At 39.3% G+C, this 18,584-nt stretch overlaps 1 protein-coding gene across 11 annotated transcripts in view; it reads right to left on the reverse strand.

The window, feature by feature from the left end:
* C8H4orf17 (chromosome 8 C4orf17 homolog) overlaps positions 1-18,584 on the reverse strand; it is a 350,193-nt gene that overhangs the window by 67,941 nt on the left and 263,668 nt on the right. For 6 of the 11 annotated variants that reach the window (XR_014813329.1, XR_014813330.1, XR_014813332.1 and 3 more), the window contains one exon: positions 8,525-11,227. The gene's annotated coding sequence lies outside the window, so the exon portion shown is untranslated. Of the gene's footprint in view, positions 1-931; positions 1,343-1,465; positions 1,564-4,241; positions 4,464-4,919; positions 5,051-8,524; positions 11,228-18,584 lie in introns of those variants that run through there. The other 5 variants (XM_084973341.1, XM_084973343.1, XM_084973340.1 and 2 more) reach the window with 4 other exon arrangements.

Here is an 18,584-nt window from a genome sequence, read left to right on the forward strand (position 1 = left end):
CCTAGTATACATGCCACGCAGACCTCCCATCGCTTCCTCCCTCACTTCATTCATTGCTCTGTCCAAACAAGATTTTCTCCGAAAGGCTTCCTAACCCCTCCCTACAGCCTCCATCACCCCCGTCTGGATCACTCTCTAGCCCTCAACCCTCTTTAAACCGTCCTCATAACTCATAATGCATGTCACTCCTTGACATTATTTTTTTTTACACTTCTGTGTTTATTTTCTGCTTTTCGCAATAAAATGTAATAGTCCAGTTTTCCCAGTACCTGTCACATAGTTTATGCTCAATAAGTGTTTATTACATGAAGTTAAATGTTTCCAGTGAATAAATATCTTTATTACACAAATGCAGTATATTTTACTTGTATGATCTCCTTAAAAATAGATAATTTTTTTTTGTCCTTTTAGGGCCGCACCCATGGCATATGCAGGTTCCCAGGCTAGGGGTCCCATCGGAGCTACAGCTTTCGTCCTGCACCACAGCCAGAGCAATGCGGGATCCAAGCCGCATCTGTGACCTACACCACAGCTCACGGAAATGCCAGATCCTTAACCTGCTGAGTGAGGCCATGGATTGAACCTTTGTCCTCGTGGATACTAGTCAGATTTGTTTCCGCTGAGCCATGATAGAACTCCAAAAATAGGTAGTGTACTTTAAAAGATAATGCCCCATTTCTTATGATGGAGCATGATAATGGGAGAAAAAGGAATGTATACATGTTTGTGTAAGTCAATCACCATGCTGTATAGTAGAAAAAAAAATGTATTGGGGAAATAACAATTAAAAAAAAAGGTAATGCCCCATTTCTTCAAAATCGACTTAATTAGCTTTTACATAGTCTTCAAAAGAAGATGAACTTCACTGAAGTCCATTAAATCAAATCTAAAATTCTAGAAAATCATTTTAATGATGAATTTAAAATTATACCTGAGCACAGTTTTAAAAGAAGGTGATCTGGTTGACAGGAATTCAAAGCTGTTGATACCCTTCAAGCCTTACAGTGGGTCTGTCTTGAGTTGTCACTGGTTTCCTGAAATCTTTATACTTGAGCTGAGAATTTTTAATTGGCAGAGACAGCCTAATGTCTAATGCTTCCAAAAGAATGTAACTGTTTCCCTGTTTCCCTCCAGTTTCTCCTACTCTCACGCCAAGGAGTCTGTGTGGCTCCCTGGTTGTTAAGATAACACTATATAGCTTAGCAACATGGTAACATTCCTTATGGAGATCTGAGTTCCAGAACCTCTCCATGTACCATTTTTCTTAGAGCTCCGCTTACACACAGCTTGACAAGACCATGTAGCAGCCATGACTTTTCTCCCTTTTGGATGTAAACTAGAGCTGAATCAAGTGCAAGAGAAAGAAAAAGAGGGGGAAAAGCAGAATTTCAATTGTATTGATAATTCTCTGTACAATTTTGCTTAAAGCACGCATACCATGAAGATGTAATCAAACTTAGCTCACCAAAAACCTCTAGGAAGAAAGCGTGACTGATTTTAAAGATAATCCAGTCACCCTGCACTAGCGGTCAGGATGTGCACGCTGATGACTTGTTCAAAAACCTTGGAAAAAAATCGAAATGCTGATTAAAAGTCATAAAGAAACATTAAGTAACACAGGTAAAGTCATAACATTGTGTGTGAAAAGGGAAGATGGAATCATACATAGTAATTCCATGCTGCACATACACCCACATGCATATACCTATGTGTTGCTGTTGACTATCAGGATTATATTACTGGTGCTTCCCAGGATTTTTCTTTTAAGACCATACATGACTTTTAATTTCTGAATTACAGTCTTTGACAGCAATGTTGCTAACTTCTGAAGGGCAAATACTAATTTAAAACAATGCCAGAATAGAACCTAATCCAACCTATTTTCTTGACTGGCCCCAATAATTAAAGGCTCAACATTTCACCGTGCTTAGAACCCATTCAGGACTTACATATTTTATAGGGAATTTAAAGGATGTTCTAAGGTAATTTTTGAATTTTGAGGTTTTCATTCTACAGTCTGTACCAGTTATGAATTGGCTTTATACAGCTAATCCCAGATTATTTCTCCCTCACGTGAAAGAGTTCAGCAGTCCAGGGTTGGGACAGAAGCTCCATGGTGTCACTGTGGACCCATGCTTGTTCCACATTTTGGGTCCTTCTTCCTCAATCTGTGGCTTCTTTTCTGGAGGTCAACTATTATCCAAGATTTCCTAAATTTCCAGTCTTTCAAATGGCTACTCTATTTTCAGACATCAAATCAATAGTCCAGGTAAAAAACAAGAGGAAATGGGGGCAAGGGCAGACAAGGGCACATGCTAGCCATGTGCTCCCTTCATAGGTGTCTTTCCATGAGTCCCAGGCAGTAATCTGGATGCACTGATCACTTGTAGCTGCAAGGGGGTGGGGTGGGGGGGGCAGAGAAAATGTAGCTTCCTCAACAGAGCACATTCTCACCCCTTTCTAAAGCAGAAGCTCTGAAAACATAGAAGCAGCAGTCTCTCCCACACATCCTGACATTACCCTGTGTGAGACGTAGCTACATGCTGTGAGGTTTGTACATTTCCTTAGGGCAAGAGTCCAGTAGAGGGAGGTAGACCCCTGGCTATGAGACTACGGTCGTGCTATACTCCCTTTATGAGGACCTAAGGGAACCATTCTTGTCTCATTACCAGGAGAAACGATACAACTGGTTGATTTGGGCACAGTTTGCAGTAATTCTGTCAGAACCATGGACAGAGATGGCTCTGCTGCTCGGCTCAGGGCAGCACACTATCCTTGTTGCCTGGGTAACAGACTGCCAGTCCAAGATGTTCTGTGATTTTCAGCAAAGACAGAAAATAGATGGAGAGATTGCTTGGAATCTGTGCATGAATCTATGAATGGTGGTGAGTAATGTTAAAAGCACTGGTAATTACAGGCAGGAAACTCCACAGGGTTTTCATTGTCCACAGACATTTTGAGTATTGTTATGGACTGAATGGTGTCACACACAAACACCCCTCCGTGAATTCTTGTGTTGAAGCACTAGCCCCCAGTGTGATGGTATTCAGAGATTAGGACTTTGAAGGAGGTGATTAAGGTTAGATGAGGTCCTAGGTGTGGGTCCTAAACTGATAGGACTGGTGTCCTTACAAAGAGGGAGAAATCCCAGAGCTGTCTCTTCCCACGCACACATGGAAGAACGGTCATGTGAGAACGAAGCAAGAGAGACCTTACCAGAAACCAACCCTGCCAGCAACTGGATCCTAAGAGTTGCAGCCTCTGGAACTATGAAAAAATATAAGATTCTGTGGTTTAAGCTACTCAGTCAGTGGCCTTATGCTACAGCAGCCCTAACAGATTCACATGCTCTGTGATGTCCATTTTCTCCATGTGTGAGCAGTGTGGCCCTGTCTTGGAACCGTGAATCAGTGAGGCCTATTTTTATCTTCATTTTGCATTTGCTATAAAAATGCCACCGGTGTCTGACTCACAAATAAGAAGGTAATGTAAATAATTTATGGAAGGCAAAAAAATGCTAATTTAAAAAAATGCAAAAATGAAACAATTTCTTATGCATCCTGTACTCTATCAATTTTGGAAGCATGTGATTCATGCTTAGTGTGATTCAGCACTAAACTTGCAACAAATATCTGCAATCACAGAAGACAGTGTTTTGTGATTGCCAAAGCACAACTAAAGTACTTAGGGTAAGTGTAATACAAAGAAATCTAATTTGGCCCGCAAGATGCCCTCCCCCTTGTGTACACACCATGAATAATCCCCCGCCCTTGATTGTGGGAACACCTGAGAATATGATGGAGATCCTTCCCGTGGTTATATGCTGGGGCAAAGAGGAAGAGATTTTGCAGATAAAGTTAAAACCTCAAATCAGAATTCCTTGGAGCTCATCTAAGGCTGTTCATCAAAAGGAGGTTATTTGGGCTGGGTCTGACCTATCAGGCAAGCCCTGTGGAGGAGATGTTGGACTTCCCCAAGAACAGATAAGTTTCTCTTCTGGTCTTAAAGAAGGAAGCAGTCTTGAGTTCCACAGCTGCCGGGATCAACCCTGAGAGCCTGGAAGGGGACCCTGCACCAGAGATGGGCACTCAGTCCCAGCTGGCACCAGATCACAGTCTTGTGAGACCCTGACCCGAGGGCCCAGCTTGTATGAAGCCATGCCCACCCTCTTCACCCTAGGAAACTGGAACAGCAAAGGTGTTAAACCAAGATTTATTGGGCTCTGAATCCAGGGCTCTTACCCTTGATGAGTGGACACTGAGCTGCTGCCAGGCGAAGGGGTCTGGACTCTGCTCAGGAGGTAAGAATTTCAAGTCCAAGGTCTTCAGGGTCCCCAGGAGGTACTTGCCAGCATTCATGTATTTGCCACTTGTTAACTCACTGTCTTTGGGCCTATATTAGGATTCAGCTTTGTTTTAACCACGTGTGGTCTATCCATTGTTGACCTACCATGGTTTTCCTTACTGAAGAGACAGAAGAAAAATAAGCATTGATTAATTCTGCCTTCTTTGTCTGCTTTTTGTTTCTATTCTTCAAGACATAGCATTAAAACACTAAAAGCTTTGTTATTTGCCCTAAGCTTAAAAAACAGGCCTCAGGAGTTACTCTGTGGCACAGTGGGTTAAGAATCCGATTGAGGCGACTGTGGGTCACTGTGGGTTGGGTCCCCTGCCAGGTACAGTGAGTTAAAGGATCTGGCATTGCCACAGCTGAGGCATAGGTCACAGTAGGTCAGTCCCTGGCCTGAGAACTTCCATATGCTGTGTGGGTACAGCAATTAAAAAAAAAAGGACCTTATATTATTTTCCCCTTTAGCTTTGAGACATTCTTCTTAGAGGATCTGAGACTCTCTTTGATGCACCTTGATTATAGAGCTCTGCTTTCACTGACTATTTCAACAGCAGTGTTTACAGTCGTACCAGTTTAATTGCCAAAGGTGGAAAGAACCCCAAGGCCTTGCTGGTCTGGACTGGGAAGGGAGAGCTGAGCCTGCAATTTCAGTTTCCTTCAACCACTTCCAGGGCCCATCCAGTTCCGATGCTGAAAGAATCTGAGACCGGATGGAAGGCATTATGCTTAGTGAAATAAGTCAGACAGAGAAAGATGGATACTGTATGTTATCACTTATATGTAGAATCCAAATACAACAAACAAATGAATATTTTAAATAATAACACAATAATAAACAAGTTTCTATTGTATAGCACAGGGAACTACATTCAATATCCTTTAATAAACCATAATGGAAAAGAACTGGAAAAAGATTATACATATAAAACTGAATCACTTTGCTGTACACCAGAAATTAACATAACATTGTAAATCAATGATCCTTCCCAAACTAATAATTAATTAAATAAATAAATTTAAAAAGTAAAAACAGCTTAAGGATCTCACCAATGATTTTGTTCAGGATACCAAACTTTCCACCTCTCCCCCAACACAATTACCTACAAAAGAAATCATTTCTTCATCTTATAACTTCATTAAAAAACTCAACAAACTCTGACCTATACCCAGGCACCCCCAACAATAGGTGCCAACTCCCTACTGAAAATTTACTTTTGAATCTTTATATCTTCCAATGAAAAAGCACTTCACATGTATATAAATTTTTACTGTGAATTTTCATGTACTATAACATATCACAATTTTACCAAGCCCCTAAAATATGCATAACAGTTCAGTTAAAGGCTTGTCACTATCATCTTTTGGAACAGTGCACTAAACTACAAATTAAACATGTCATTTCTAAGTTACCCATCAAGGTGTATGTTACTAAATTTCATTGAAATTGGCCTACTCAACAAAACTAACTACAAAGGATGAGCACTGCCCTTGGGCAGAGACAAGGACTTGCCCGTGTTTCTGCACACTCCCCACCTGACCGGGGCAGTGGTGGGGGCGGTGGGGGGGAAGCTGGGGGAGGGCTAGTCACCATCAATCAAGTCCAATTCCAGGCATTACCTGTGTCCCCAGGTAATTTAAGAGGAGGTAAACATATCCAATACAGAATAAGATTATATCCAAGCAAATAAATCACAGACTGGCTGTAAAAAAATCCAAAATAATGCCCAATATTTAACCTACAGATGTTCATAACAGTGTCGCCTGTTAGGGCAAAGACCTGGAAATGACTTTATGTAATTGGAATATGAAATAACGTGGAATAAAACAGATTGATTCAATATTTGTAAGTGAAGCTACAGAACAGTATACAACAGCATGACAAACTCATTACTGTTACCTTAAAAGAGCAGTTACAGAACAAGGAAAACTGTAGAGCACTTTACATTCAAAAACATAAATATATTTATTCAACCCAGATATCCTCAAATTCCCTAAACTTCAGGGTAACCAACTGAAATAACAATAGGTGAAATTTCTATTCTATTAGATTTTCAGGAAGTCTATTTTTTTGACCCATTTTCCTTTCATCTGGAGGTCACTAAGTAATTCTAAAAATATTTTATAAAAGATTCCTATTTTTCCTTGTTCCTTTAAGACTCCCTTCCCTTAACTGTGGGCAGCTGTTAGGGGCTTTTCTGCTGATCACTTCTTATTTCCTAACCGGCTTCTGATCTCCCAGGGCTCTGGCCCCACGTACAGCACAGACACTCCCAGGACTAATTTAAAAGTGATGACTATCAACACTTTCTATGCACCAATATATTTATTTATAATAAATATATTGCACTTTATTCTTTACTTTATATTTATTCATAGCATAATATAGTAAATATAATAAAAATATAATAAATATATATTTAAACATATAAAAATATATAATATATAATAAAATACAATATAAATTTATTACATTTATATTTATTTAGCACTTTATCTTCACAAAGCCTCACGAGGATGCTATTATTATTATTATTATTATTATTATTATTAACATTCTTTGACAAATGAGGAAACCAAGGGATCAAAGGCTTTCATAACTTGGTCACACAGCTGGAAAATGGCTAAGTCAGGATTTGCACCCAGGGGTCTGGCTCAAACTCTCTGCTCTTATCTAAGAAGCTACCGTCTCTTCACTAAATCCCTAGTGCATAGAAAACTGACAGTACAATGTGACTGAGGGTGGGATGAAGAGGAAGTTGAACTAAAGAAAACATAAACATCAATTTTGCATTTAATGGCTCCTTAATGGCCCCCATAATCCTTACCCCACAGCCTTGTGATCTGTCCCAGGGCCTTGCCCACATGTCCTCCCCACCGCCCCCCAACACACAAAGCCCCCAGAGGGAACAGCACTGACTATGTTTCCAGTATTCTTGGTCCAGGTCCTACCCACCTTGTGAGGCCAGACAGGGTGGCTCTCCTACTGATGCTTCCAGTTGGTCTCCCAGTCAATGTAAGGATTATCCAAAGAAGCCTCTAGAGAAGAGTCTTTCTTAGCTCCTCCTTCAGCTTTTGGTGCTCCAGATGTTCCTTCACTAGCTCCAACCTCTGCCTCTATTTTCATAGGGCCTTCTCTGTCTCTCTGAGTATCCCTGCTATGAGTTTCTTATGAGTTGTCATTGGATTTAGGACCTATCTGAATAATCCAGGATAATTTTATCAGGAAATCTTTGATTTAATTACATCTACAGCTAAGATCCTTTTTCCAAATAAGGTCACATTCACAGGTTCCAAGAGATTAGGGTATAAACATATCTCCTGTTGAATGGAGCCACCATTCAATCCAGTACAACATAACTGCAGGGTCATAGAGATTTTAAACAAGATACTCTGGCAAGGGAGTGAGTGTGTGTGTGTGTGTGTGTGTGTGTGTGTGTGTGTGTGTGTGTTTGGGTAAGAGTTAGAAGTAATCTTTGAGCCTATTTCTAGTGGTTCCAATTGAAACACAGCTGACATGAGCAAGTTTCCCAGCATCACACAGAGCCAGTGGCAGAGCTGGTACCACATATAGAAGAACTGAGAGAAATGCTACATCATCAGCCTGAGGATGCTGATGAAAGTCAGGGTTATATGAGTGAGCTATTTGTTTCCCATGCCTCTAGGCCCTCATCTGAATAAAAGGGGGGAAATGGAAATGCTTTTTGAGTGCCTTGGGAAATTTAGGATGGATGAAACTTCTTCAGATCACCAACCAACAAAACGGAAAAGGGGCGATGATACATTTACTTTTTCCAGCTTCTAGATCTACTTACTATCAACTCCCATCAAATGATCTCCCAAAAGGTGAGATCCACCTCTGTTAGAACTCAAAACCAAGTGTTTCTCAGTTGTTCTCCTGGCTCTGAGAAGAGAGATTTCATTCATTGGGAAAAGTTCATTTGATGTTTAACATTCATTAAAACAAAGGTTGAAAGAGCATTATCTGTCATTTGCATATTCACATTAGATATCAAGAGGTTAGGGTGATTGTTTCTGATTTTTTTTTTAATTAAGCAAAAATTACTATAGGGTATGAATAGAGAAAGGAGGAAAATGAGCATTGGTGTGCCCTTTAAAAAACAGCTAATTACATAATATCCTGTCAAAAGGATATATCAGGATCGTTTTTGGTGGGTTTTTATTTTTTGGAGGGCAAGAAGGGATTCAGGATTGTTTTCAAACTGAGGTAGCCAATACAATTCTCTCCTGAAGTTTTTTTTTTTCCAGTTATAAGGCTAAGATGCCATATTCACCACTAGGTGGCGGCAACATGCTACACACAGACGTGGCTGTGCCTGTGTCAGCTGAGACAGGGAGGAACCTGAGTTCCTTTGGAGGCAGAAACTCTGGGGCCACTCAGTTTCCTAAACTAATAAACCCTTAAGAAGCTAAAACCTAATGAAGACTTATGTATAGCCCTTTCCATAAGATACTCCTGATAAATTGGAACATCTGCCGTAGCTTACTTCCATTAGTAGAACTGACTTTGTACATCTTAGCATGGCTATTTACTAGCAATGATCTGCAGTTTCCTCTTCATTAAAGTTGAACTATAAATACATCTAATTTTACATCCCAGGACAAGCAGAATGAACAATTAAAATAATTTCTACAAGGGAGTTCCCATTGTTGCTCAGTGATAACAAACCCAGCTCGTGTCCACGAGGATGCGGATTCAATCCCTGGCCTTGCTCAGTGGGTTAAGGATCCAGCATTGCCATGACCTATGCTGTAGGTTATGGACACGGCTCGGATCTGGTATTGCTGTCGCTGTGGTGTAAGCTGGCAGCTACAGCTCAGATTCGATCCCTAGCCTGGGAACTTCCTATGTGCCATGGGTGCAGCCTTAAAATTACAGAAAAAAATAAATAAGTAAATAAAATATTTCTACAAAAGTGCCTTACAAATTCAAATGCTAGGGAAATATGAGCTACCATTGGCCCTCAAGTTTTCATTTCAGGATGATATTTGGAAATATGATTCTCAATCCTAGGTGTACCAAAGAATTTCTTGAGGATTTTTTTTCCTGGGAGGCTTGTCAGAATCAACCCTCTGTGATAACTCAATAAATATTTACTGAGTGTGTGAATGAATGGATGAATGACTTAATACACAGGACAGGTTGATGAGAACAAAGGATACTGCCCAGAGACAGCATAGGAAAGCCCCTCATTGTCACAGCCACTGCACTCCCAGAAAAAGTTGCAGTTTGGGTAGTTGCAATAACCCTGAAGGACCTGAACACTAACAGACGACGTGCAGTAGATTGAGAATTTCCCCCAGAGAATTTATTAATATCTGGCACTAGGGCTATACCCACATTGAAAAAGCAGCTTTTACTTCTAACTGCTGGCTGGTCATCCTAAGGTAAATGTCACCATCCTAGTCCTAGGATTTTCTAAGTATTTGCTTTCTTTGAAGTTGGTAAGATTGGTCCTTGCATGGCTATGGACCAGAGGAGGGCCATAGGGCGTGGCGCAGGGTGACTTCTGCCTGGGATACTACCACTGCCCCTTGGGGTAGAGCTCCTAGTCCAGGCTGAATATCAGAAGTACCTGAGTAGCTCTCTAATTCTGGAGCTCTGAAATAGCTGTTTTTAAAAGACTTCCCTGGTGGGAGTTCCCGCTGTGGCTCAGCAGTAATGAACATGACTAGTGTCCATGAGAACATGGAGTCAATCCCTGGCCATGGCTGTCATTTATCACAGGTGTGGCTCAGATCCTGCATTGCTGTGGCTGTGGTATAGGCCAGCAGCTACAGCTCCAATTTGCCTCTAGCCTGGGAACTTCCATATGCCACATATGTGGCCCTAAAGGGGAAAAAAAAAAAGCCTGCCCTGATAGGTTGATGCAGAGCCAGAGTTATAAATAACAGCTGTGGAGCAGGGTCTCCAGCAAAGACTTGCTCTGTAGCCAGAGGGTGCTGACTGTTCCTCCAGCACCCTGCCCCTCTCCCTGATTCACACTGGATTCACACAAGGGTACCACCTTGACCTCAAATGTTGCAATACTGAAGGCAGACTTGACAGCTCAGCTGCTCATTTATGAGCAGCTGGGCATCCTTTTCTTATTATTGGCATAATAATAGTTAATATTAATTGAATAATTACATGCAGATAGGAAGTATTATTACTATTTCACAGATGAAAGAATTGACGCTTAGAGAGAAGTCTTATTTGGACCACAGAGCTTAAAAATGGTAGAGTTGTGACCAGAGCCCAATTCTTTGAAACCAAATTTTCTGTTCAGCCAAACCTCCTCCAGAATACATACTTTTGTTAGCTAGAATGGAACACCTCATAGAAGAACCTGGTTGATAACTATAACTATAACTATATATATATAAATCTAATGAAGTTTGGAAGCAATAATAGTGCAAGTGTAGTAACTATTGTCATTTCTAGCTCTAGCAGGAAACAGATGTTCTCTGCAAGCTAAATTATTGAGAAGAGTTTAATGGGTTATAAAGCTGTGGACGAATGGATAAATGGATGGGCATTTACATTGGTGACATTTGTGACTTATAGGGGATCCAGTTGAACTGAGTTTCCTAGACTCTGATTTGATTCAGTTCTTACCTTTCTCAGATGCCCAGTCAAGCTGCTCATATTGTGACTTTTGACACTGGAGAACTGTTCTGGCACTTACATCTTTCGGGTCCCTCCAGCTTCTGGAGGGAGGATCCACTCTCACTGTGACTTGGCTCTTTTCCAAGGCTTATTTGATTTGCTACTTGTTGAACGGTCCTCCTGTTTGCGTTTGGCAAGAACAGTTTCCTAGGAGGTATTAAAATGAAGTCTTGATACTCAGGATGGTTCTCATTGTGAGCCCTGGAACATCTAAAGCAAAAAACAGACAAAAATGAACAAAAAAAAAAAACCACTTCATAAAAAATTTTTATCACAATTTTCTAAATCAACTATACTCCAATAAAAGTTATTTAAAATTTTTTAAATTTTTTGGTTAGCAGACTATCACTCAATTAAAATTTGTTAGCATTAAATTTAAAACTGGCTGATAGAACCTGTGATTTAATATCAGTGCTATTTTTGCCATATAAGAAGGTAGCAGCTCTTGGCTTTGTACTCTAAGAGATTTGTGAGTGAGTATTGCCTGGTGTGCTCCAGTCCCTGAATCTGTCTTGTGGGTCATCCTGGAAGGCCTTGAACAGCCTAACTTCTGCACAGTTGTCCCTTTCGATGTGACTGTGCTTCCTTGTCCCCTCCTGCCTGGGCTCCTGCTCCTGAGGGGACAGAACTACAACCTAACAGGCCACTATAGAATGTGCACCTGTCTTGCTGGGACCCACTTTCTGAGGGCCTATTCAGGACTCCCATACATAAACCCTCTTCATCCCTCCTTGCTGACCCTGCTTGAAAGAGACGTTGTGACATTTGCTCCCCCTTTTGGCTAGAGATCCCTCATGTATTAGTTTCCTAGGGCTACCCTAACAAATATCACATACTTGGTGGCTTAAAACAACAGACATATATTTTACAGACATATATTTTCTCACAGTTTTTGGAGGCCAGAAGTTCAAAATTGAAGTCTCAGCAGGATTGCATCCTTCTGGAGTCTCTGAGGCAGAATCTGTCCCAGCCTCTATCCCAGAACTCCTTGGCCTTCCTTGGCTGTGGTTGCTGCACTCCAATCCCTGTCTCTGTGGTCACAGAGCATGTCCTCTGTGTGTCCCTCTGTGTCCTGCCATAGCCTTTTTACATGGACACTGGTCATTAGATTTAGGCCTGCTCTGATCCAGTATGACCTCATATTAACTATTTACTTCATATCTGCAAAGACCCTATTTTCAGATAAGGTAATATTCTGAGGTGCTGGTGGACATGAATGTTAAGAGACAATATTCTATCCACTGCTTTCTGCCCAGCTAGATTTCAAAAGAGCATGAGGCAGCATTCAGTCTTGCTTAAGATTTTACCCATACCTGATACCCCCCTATTATCTCTGTGTGACAGCTGATTTATCTAAAGAGAAAAGAACTAGAAAACTAGCCTTTCATCATTGAATATACACATAAGATTGGAAGCTCAGAGAAAATAATGTGCATATAAATTACTCAGAGCTAAACATATGTATCCTATTAAGGGTAGTTACCATGCTCTGGGCTACACTATGCCAGGCTTATCACTCATCTTCAGTAATAATAATAAAAGCTACACTTGTTGATCCTTAATCATTTGTCAGAGAATGTGTCAAAAGTTTCATATATAACATTAAGAAACTTTGGGGATTGGGACGACATGGTGGAGTCAAAGGACTTAAGCTCACTTTCTCTTGTGAAAACACCAAACTTACAAGTAACTGCAGAACAACCAACAATAAAATAGACTGGAAACTACCAAAAAAGATATCTCACACCCAAAGATGAAGAAGCTTCATTGAGATAGTAGGAGGGGTGCTTTCACGATATAAGCAATCCTATACCTGCTGGGTGGGTGACCACAGGCTGGAAAATAACTACATTACAGAGGCTCTCCCATAGGAGTGGGAGTTCTGAATCCCACATCAGGTTCCCCAGACTGGAGTTCTGGTATTGGGAGGAGGAGCCCCCAGAGCATTTGGCATTGAAGGCCAGTGAGAGGTGTGTGCAGGAGCTCCACAGGACTGGGGGAAACAGACTCCACTCTTGGAGGGCGCATAAAGGATTCCATGTGCACTGGGTCCCAGGGAAAAGCAGGGACTCCTTAAGAATCTGGGTCAGACCTACGCATGTGTCTTGGAGGATCTCCTGGGAAAGCAGGGATTAGCTGTGTCTCACCTGTGTAGGCAGGACATTGGAGGCAGAGGTCCTGGGAATATTCATCAGTGTGAGCTCCCCTGAAGATGGCCATTTTGGAAAAATATGGCACCACCCATCAGGACTGAGAATCCCCAGGACAAACAATAATCTGGGTGGGAACACATCCCCACCCATCAGAAAACAGGCTGCCTAAAGACCCTCTAGGAACACAGCTGCCTCTAATCTCAGCACCACTAAACCATCTTTGCAACAAATACTAAAGGAACTTCTCTAGGTGGAAAAGAAAAAGCCACAACCAGAAACAAGAAAATTATACATGAGAAGGCTCACTGATAAAGACAAACATATAGCAAAGCTAGGAAATCATCCACACCAAAATATGATACCAAAACCAGCAATCATAAGAAGAGGAGGATATTAGAGATGCACAATATTAAGATGCATTTGCAAGTAAGAGATCAGCAACTTAAAACAATTTTGTATATATAAACTCCTATATGAAAACCTCATGGTAACCATAAACAAAAAACCTACAATAGATACACAAATGAACAAGAAAAATCAATCCAAGCACAACACTAAAGATAGTCATCAAACCGCAAGGGAAGAAAAAAGACCAACAAAAAAAAATCCAAAACAATTAACAAAATGGCAATAAGAACTTACATTTGATAATAACCTTAAATGTAAATGGACTATGCTCCAACCAAAAGACATGGCCAAAAGGAGACAAAAACAAGACCCATATATCTTTGTCTACAAAAGATCCACTTCAGTTCTAAGGACATATACAAACAAAATGAGAGGATGGAGGAAGATATTCCATGCAAATGTAAATAAAAGAAAGCTGGAATAGTTAATATGAGTATGTCAATACTCATATCAGACAAAATAGACTTCAAGAAAGAATATTATAAGAAACAAAGAAGAACACTGCATAATGATCAAAAGGTTAATCCAAGAAGATACAACAATTGTAAATACATACGCACCCAACAAAGGAGCACTTCAATGTATAAGGCAACTGCTAACAGCCTTTAAAGGAAAAATTGACCATAACACAATAATAGTGGGAGACTTTAACACCCCATTAACAGCAGTGGACAGATCATCAAGACAGAAAATTCACAAGGAAACACAGGCCTTAAATGATGCATTAGACTTAATAGATATTTATAGAATTTTCCACCCACAGCAGTAGAGTACATATTCTTCTCAAGCACACCTGGAATATTTTCTAAGATAGATCACATTCTGGGCCACAAATCAAGCCTTAGTAAATTTAAGAAAATTGAAATCATATTAAGGATCTTTTCCAACTACAATGCTCGAAGACTAGAAATCAATGACAAGAAAAAAAAATGAAAAAAAAACCCATGGAGATTAAACAACATACTACTAAACAACCAATGGATTACTGAGGAAATCAAGAGGAAGTGAAAAAATACCTATAGAGAAATGACAATAAAGACACAATAATCCAAAATTTATGGCATGCAGCAAAAGCAGTTCAAAGAGGGAAATTTATAGCAGTACAAGCCTACCTCAGGAAACAGGAAAAATCTCAAATAAACAACCTAATCTCACACCTAAAAAAACTGGTAAAGAAGAACAAACAAAACCCAAAGTGGGTAGAAGGAAAGAAATCATAAAGATCAGAGCAGTGGTAGATGAAATAGAAATGAAGAAAACCATAGAATAGATCAATGAAACTTTAAAGCTGCTTCTTTAGAAAAAAATCAACAAAATGGATAAACCCTTAACCAGACTCATCAAGAAAAAGATAGAGGACTCAAACCAATAAAGTTAGAATTGAAAAAGGAGAAGTTACAATGGACATCACAGAAATACAAAGAATTGTAAGAGATGGCTACTGCAAGCAACTATATGCCAATAAAATGGACAACCTAGAGGAAATGGACAAATTCTTAAAAGGTACAATCTTCTAAGACTAAACCAGGAAGAAATAGAAAAGACGAATGGACCAATCACAAGTACGGAAATTGAAAGTGTGATTTTAAAACTTTCAACAAAAAAAGGGTTGAAATATAATATATATTATATATAATATAATAAGGGTTGAAATATAATAATATTTGATAGAATTCACTGGTGAATTAATACCTACCCTGCTGAAACCTCAAAAAAATTGCAGAGGAAGGAAGTCTCCCAAAGTTATTCCATTAGACCACCATCACCCTGATATGAAAACCAGATAAAGATACCATAAAAAAAGAAAACTACAGGCCAATTTCACTGATGAACATAGATGTAAAAATCTTCAACAAAATACTAGCAAAAGGAATCCAGCAATATATTAAAAGGATCATATACCATAATCAAGTGGGATTTATCCCAGGGATGCAAGGATTTTTCAATATCAATCAGTGTAATACACCACATTAACACATTGAAGAATAAAACTGTGTGGTCCTCTCAATAGATGGCAGAAAAAGCCTTTGACAAAATCCAAAACCCACTTCTGATAAAAACCCTTCAGAAAGTGGGTATAGAGAGAACCTATGTCAACATAATAAAGGCTGTATATGACAAACCCACAGCTAAAGTCATTCTCAATGGCGAAGAGCTGAAAGAATTCCCGTTAAGATCAAGAATAAGACAAGAATGTCCACTCTTGCCACTTCTACTCAACATAGTTTTGGAAGTCCTAGCTAGCAATAAGAGAAGAAAAAGAAATAAATGGAATCCAAATTGGAAAGAAAGAAGTAAAACTATCACTGTTTGCAGATGACATGACACTATACCTACAAAATCCTAAAGATGCTACCAAAAAACTGTTAGAGCTCATCAATGAATTTGATAAAGCTGAAGAATACAAAATCAATACATAGAAATCAACTGCCTTTCTATACATTAACAATGAAATACCAGAAAGAGAAATTAGGGAAACAATCCCATTTACCATTATATCAAAAAGAATAAAATACCTAGAAATAAACCTACCTAAACAGATAAAGGACCTGTATTCTGAAAACTATAAGATGCTGATGAAAGAAATCAAGGATGACACAAACAAATGGAAAGATATACCATGCTCTTGATTTGGAAGAACCAGTATTGTCAAAATGAGCATACTACCCAGGCAATCTACAGATTCAACACAATCCCTATCAAATTACCAATGACATTTTTCACAGAATTATATTTAAAAAATTTGGAATGGAAACACAAAAATTATATTTAAAAAATTTGTATGGAAACAACAAAAGACCCCAAATAGCTCAAGCAGTCCTGAGAAAGAAAAATGGAGCTGGAGGAATCAGGCTCCCTGACTTCAGACTATACTACAAACTACAGTCATAAACACAATATAGTACTGGCACAAAAACAGAAATATAGATCAATGGAACAGGATAGAAAGCCCAGAAATACACCCAAGCACCTATGGTCAATTAATCTATGACAAAGGAGACAAGAATATAAAATGGAGAAAAGACAGTCTCTTTAGTAAGTGGTGCTGGGAAAATTGGACAGCTACATGCAAAAGAATGAAGTTAGAACACTCTCTAACACCATACACAAAAATAAACTCAAAATGGATTAAAGACCTAAATGAAAGACAGGATACTGTAAAACTTTTAGAGAAAAAAATACGCCAAACACTCTGTGACATAAACCATAGCAATGTCTGCTCAGATCTGCCTCCCAGAGTAATGACAATAAAAACAAAAAGAAATAAAGGGGACCTAAATAAATTTAAAAGTTTTTGCACAGCAAAGGAAACCACAAACAGAATGAAAAGACAACCCACACAAGGGAGAATACATTGGCAAATGAAGTAACTGACAAGGGTTTAATCTCCAAAATATACAAACATCTCCTTCAGTTCAATATAAAAAAACCCAATCAAAAAATGGAAAGAAGATTTAAACAGACATTTCTCCAAAGCAAGACCTATGTACTATTAACAGGCACATGAAAAGATGCTCAACATCACTAATTATAAGAGAAATGCAAATCAAAACTACAATGAGTTACCACCTTACACCAGTCAGAATGGCCTTCATCAAAAAGTCTACAAACAATAAATGCTGGAGAGGGTGTAAAGAAAAGGGAACCTTCTTACACTGTTGGTGGGAATGTAAATTGGTGCAACCACTATGGAAAATAGCATGGAGATTCCTAAAAAAAAACTAAAAATAGAAATACCATATGATCCAGCAATCCCACTCCTGCACATCTATATGAAGAAAACCATAATTTGTAAAGATGCATGTATCCCAATATTCATTGCAGCACTATTTACAATAGCCAAGACATTGAAGCAACCTAAATGTCCATCAACAGAGGAATGGACAAAGAAGTTGTGGTACATATATTCAATGGGGTATTACTCATCCATGAAAAGAAATGAAATAATGCCATTTGCAGCAACATGGATGGAACTAGAGATCATCATTCTAAGTGAAGTTAGACTAACTAGTAAAAGACAAACATCATATGATATCACTCATATGTGGAATCTAAAAAAAAATACAAATAAACTTATTTGCAGAACAGAAACAGATTCACAGACCTTGAGAAACTTATGGTCACCGAAGGAGAGAGATTAGGGGAGGGCGTGGGAGGGATGGACTGGGGGTTTTGGGATTGGCAAATACACACTGAGATATATGGAATGATTGGCCAATGGGCACCTGCTATATAGCACAGAGAACTCTACCCAATATTCTGTGGTAATCTATGTTGGAAAAAGAGTTTGAGAGAGAATGGATATGTGTATATGTATGACTGAATCACTTTGTTGTGCAGCAGAAATTATCAATCTTATAAAAACAACTATACTTCAATAACATTTTTAAAATTTCATATACAGAATCTCATTAAATTCTCATAACCATTTTGTGAAATAAGTGCTATTAGTGTTATCTTATAGATGAAGAAATTAAGTCTTGCAAAAATTAGGTAACTTATCAACGTTAAAGACATTCTCAAATGGACGTCAGAGTCCAGAGATTGAGCTCTTAAGCTCTGTTCAGTGTAGTCTCCCTACAAGAAAGACACTATCTCCTCCACTTAGCAGATGAGAAAAAAGTGGGTACAAGAAATTAAGTCATCTGCCTATAGTTTCATAGCCAGCAAACCTGAAATGCAAACTCTAGTCTGTTTTGCCTTCAATCTAAATTTTTCTTACAGCATTTTACTGATTAGTTTGGGCTCCACAGAGCCCAGGTGATGACAACAAGGGGAGAAAGTGAGTTTGACTCTGAGGATACAGCTGATCAGAAAAAGAGGCAGAAGAACCATGGACTATGACCTGGGTATGTTTACCCAAGAGTTTGTTAAATCGTGTTAGCCTGGCTCTGCCTGGCAGTTCGTATTGTTGAAGAGCCCGCCCTTCTCTTTGAGGTTGTTTCTGTGTGTGGGTAAGCAAGTCAATAAGGGCTTTGTGCTAATCTCTGCTCCTTGGGTTAGGA

Source organism: Sus scrofa, chromosome 8, assembly GCF_054392235.1.
Source record: "Sus scrofa isolate SSC_HxYL_T2T_F1_AM1 chromosome 8, Sscrofa_HxYL_maternal_Yorkshire_Landrace_v2.0, whole genome shotgun sequence".
Lineage (NCBI taxonomy): Eukaryota > Metazoa > Chordata > Mammalia > Artiodactyla > Suidae > Sus > Sus scrofa.